Below are 4,383 nucleotides of genomic sequence, written 5' to 3'. Positions count from 1 at the left end.
GGAGGAGGAGGATGATGACGGGTCACATATAGCTGTAGACAGAGATGAGGAGGAGGATGATGACGGGTCACACATGGTTGGGGACAGAGATGAGGAGGAGGATGATGACGGGTCACACATGGTTGGGGACAGAGATGAGGAGGAGGAGGATGATGACGGGTCACATATAGCTGTAGACAGAGATGAGGAGGAGGATGATGGCAGGTCACACATGGTTGGGGACAGAGATGAGGAGGAGGATGATGGCAGGTCACACATGGTTGGGGACAGAGATGAGGAGGAGGAGGATGATGACGGGTCACACATGGTTGGGGACAGAGATGAGGATGATGATGACGGGTCACACATGGTTGGGGACAGAGATGAGGAGGAGGAGGATGATGACGGGTCACATATAGCTGTAGACAGAGATGAGGAGGAGGATGATGGCAGGTCACACATGGTTGGGGACAGAGATGAGGAGGAGGATGATGACGGGTCACACATGGTTGGGGACAGAGATGAGGAGGAGGAGGATGATGACGGGTCACATATAGCTGTAGACAGAGATGAGGAGGAGGATGATGGCAGGTCACACATGGTTGGGGACAGAGATGAGGAGGAGGATGATGACGGGTCACACATGGTTGGGGACAGAGATGAGGAGGAGGAGGATGATGACGGGTCACATATAGCTGTAGACAGAGATGAGGAGGAGGAGGATGGCAGGTCACACATGGTTGGGGACAGAGATGAGGAGGAGGATGATGACGGGGGGGGGGATGCACTCCTGCCAGGGACACGCAGGGCTTTGTGGGCTGCAGTTGAGCAGATTACAGGAGCTCTTTGCCGGTGATTAGGGATAACACCTGACAGCCATGTGAAGCTCTTTCTTCCTTTGTAGGTCATCGGGATCCCTGAGGAGGAAGATGTCGCTCGCCCGTCACCTCGGCCGTGCGCTGCTGTCAGAATGGAGGTGAAGGGGGGAAGGTGACACATGTGACACTGCCAGCAAGCGAGACGTCACCATTCCCACACTGCCGGCGCCTCGTTCATGCCACAGACATGCCCGGCTGGATGAACAAGCATGGCTCCCGATCGACTACCTCACTGCCCCCGGACCCCATGGAGATCGTCCGCAGCAAGGCGTGCTCCCGCAGGGTGAGGCTGAACGTCGGGGGCCTGGCGCACGAAGTGCTGTGGAGGACCCTGGACCGGTTACCACGCACCCGGCTCGGCAAGCTCAGGGACTGCAACACCCACGAGTCCTTGATGGACATCAGCGACGACTACAACCTGGAGGAAAACGAGTACTTCTTCGACCGCCACCCCGGCGCTTTCACCTCCATCCTGAACTTTTACCGCACGGGGAAGCTGCACATGATGGAGGAGATGTGCGCCTTGTCCTTCAGCCAGGAGCTGGATTATTGGGGCATCGACGAGATCTACCTGGAGTCATGCTGCCAGGCGCGCTACCACCAGAAGAAGGAGCAGATGAACGAGGAGTTGAAGCGGGAAGCGGAGACGCTGCGGGAGAGGGACGGCGAGGAGTTCGATAACACTTGCTGTGCCGATAAGAGGAAGAGGCTCTGGGACCTGCTGGAGAAGCCCAATTCCTCCGTCGCCGCCAAGGTAACTTTAATTGTCTTTGTCATCAGCCCCTTGTTTGCCCGGACGGATATTAGCCGTCTTCGGAGATTACCGAGGGCGCTATATGGAGGGTGATCCGCCGCGGTCTGCTAATGAAATAATCTCGCCGTCAGCCTGGCTCCGCGCTCCCCCGCGCTGTGTATTATCACGCCGGGAACGCGGAGCGCAGTTACCCATAGCAACGGAGAACAGGCCACGCGGGCCCGGGGGATCAGCGTGTGTGTGGCCTGGCCGACTCAGCGCTTCCCGTCACCAGCACACCACCAATGCAGCCGGTTAGGATTACGATCAGTGTTGGGGGTCAAAGGTTAAGTTGAGGGTTTTGTGTGATGAATGTCAGCACCATATACACACCTTATATACAGCTGGTTTGGGGTTAGAGAGTTAGGGGTGGTGGGTCAGAAGGTTAGAGGGTGAGGTGTGAAGGGTTAGAGGGTCAGGGGTAGATGGTTAGAATTGGAAGGTTAGGGTTAGAGGATAAGGGTCAGGGGTACGGTTAGTGGTAGATGGTTAGGGGTTAGGGGTACGGTTAGGGGTTAGAGGGTCAGGGGTAGAGGTTTAAGGTTAGAAGGTCAGGGTTGAAGGGTTAGATGGTTGGGGGTTAGAGGGTCAGGGGTAGCTTTAGAGGGTGAGGTTTGAAAGGTCAGAGGGTGAGGGGTGGCGGTTAGGGTTATGTGTGTGGTCTGGCCGTCTTAGTAGTTTCTGTCACCAGCACACGATGAATGCAGTCGGTCAGAATTAGGATCACAGTGTTGGGGTTAAAGGTTAAGTTGCGGGTTCTGTGTGATGAATGTCAGCACCATATACACACCTTATATACAGCTGGTTTGGGGTTAGAGAGTTAGGGGTGGTGGGTCAGAAGGTTAGAGGGTGAGGTGTGAAGGGTTAGAGGGTCAGGGGTAGATGGTTAGGATTGGAAGGTTAGGGTTAGAGGATAAGGTATAAAGGGTCAGGGGTCAGGGTTTTCATGGGCCGCTCGAGATGTTCTGAATCTGAGTGATTTTAACAAGCAAGTTGATGACAGCGGCCTTCCCAAAGTCTGCCTTATAGGGGACCTCTGCCAAATACTAGCCATGCACCAATACCGGCGCTTCCACTGGCATGGAGCCGGCATCCCTGCCAATCAGCATAGAGCTGGCTTCCCTGCCAATCAGCATAGAGCCGGCTTCCCAGCCAATCAGCATAGAGCCGGCTTCCCAGCCAATCAGGAAGCCGGGCGGCGAGTATTGACCTGAGTGCACGCGAAGGCAGCTCCATGTTCCCCTACGGCTCTGCCAGCAAGGGGAAATCTTCCTCTGACAGGAAGTTGCGGTATCGGGGAAGGTATCGGAGCATTTGATCGAGTACTCGGTATCGGTGCATCCCTACCAAATACGCGGCATATATCATTTGAGGAAAACTTGCTAATAAAATAGTTTTTTTTTAACCATTTACCAATAAAAAATGTTTTACCCGAAATTAATTTTAAATATCTGGTCACCTTAGTACACCATATACCCCATATTCACCGTATCCCCCATATTCACCGTATTCCCCATATTCACCGTATACCCCATATTCACCGTATACCCCATATTCACCGTATACCCCATATTCACCTTTAGGGGTTAGAGGGTCAGGGGTACGGTTAGGGGTAAATGGTTAGGGGTTAGAGGGTCAGGGGTAGAGGTTTAAGGTTAGAAGGTCAGGGTTGAAGGGTTAGTGCTAGATGGTTAGGGGTTAGAGGGTCAGGGGTACGGTTAGGGGTAAATGGTTAGGGGTTAGAGGGTCAGGGGTAGAGGTTTAAGGTTAGAAGGTCAGGGTTGAAGGGTTAGTGCTAGATGGTTAGGGGTTAGAGGGTCAGGGGTACGGTTAGGGGTAAATGGTTAGGGGTTAGAGGGTCAGGGGTAGAGGTTTATGGTTAGAAGGTCAGGGTTGAAGGGTTAGTGCTAGATGGTTAGGGGTTAGAGTGTCAGGGGTACGGTTAGGGGTAAATGGTTAGGGGTTAGAGGGTCAGGGGTAGAGGTTTAAGGTTAGAAGGTCAGGGTTGAAGGGTTAGATGGTTGGGGGTTAGAGGGTCAGGGGTAGCTTTAGAGGGTGAGGTTTGAAAGGTCAGAGGGTGAGGGGTGGCGGTTAGGGTTATGTGTGTGGTCTGGCCGTCTTAGTAGTTTCTGTCACCAGCACACGATGAATGCAGTCGGTCAGAATTAGGATCACAGTGTTGGGGTTAAAGGTTAAGTTGCGGGTTCTGTGTGATGAATGTCAGCACCATATACACACCTTATATACAGCTGGTTTGGGGTTAGAGAGTTAGGGGTGGTGGGTCAGAAGGTTAGAGGGTGAGGTGTGAAGGGTTAGAGGGTCAGGGGTAGATGGTTAGGATTGGAAGGTTAGGGTTAGAGGATAAGGTATAAAGGGTCAGGGGTCGGGGTTTTCATGGGCCGCTCGAGATGTTCTGAATCTGAGTGATTTTAACAAGCAAGTTGATGACAGCGGCCTTCCCAAAGTCTGCCTTATAGGGGACCTCTGCCAAATACTAGCCATGCACCAATACCGGCGCTTCCACTGGCATGGAGCCGGCATCCCTGCCAATCAGCATAGAGCTGGCTTCCCTGCCAATCAGCATAGAGCCGGCTTCCCAGCCAATCAGCATAGAGCCGGCTTCCCAGCCAATCAGCATAGAGCCGGCATCCGTAACAATCAGCATAGAGCCGGCTTCCCAGCCAATCAGCATAGAGCCGGCTTCCCAGCCAATCAGCATAGAGCCGGCTTCCC

General features: G+C 53.6%; 1 pseudogene; it reads left to right on the top strand.

The window, feature by feature from the left end:
• The first annotated feature begins 883 nt into the window (after positions 1-883).
• LOC108803964 lies at positions 884-1,731 on the top strand (annotated as a pseudogene).
• Positions 1,732-4,383: the final 2,652 nt, after the last annotated feature.

This window comes from Nanorana parkeri, unplaced genomic scaffold (genome assembly GCF_000935625.1).
Source record: "Nanorana parkeri isolate BGI_ZX_2015 unplaced genomic scaffold, ASM93562v1 scaffold4596, whole genome shotgun sequence".
Classification (NCBI taxonomy): domain Eukaryota; kingdom Metazoa; phylum Chordata; class Amphibia; order Anura; family Dicroglossidae; genus Nanorana; species Nanorana parkeri.
The sequence above is the reverse complement of the archived record's forward strand: the minus strand, read 5'-3'. Positions and strand labels throughout refer to the sequence as shown.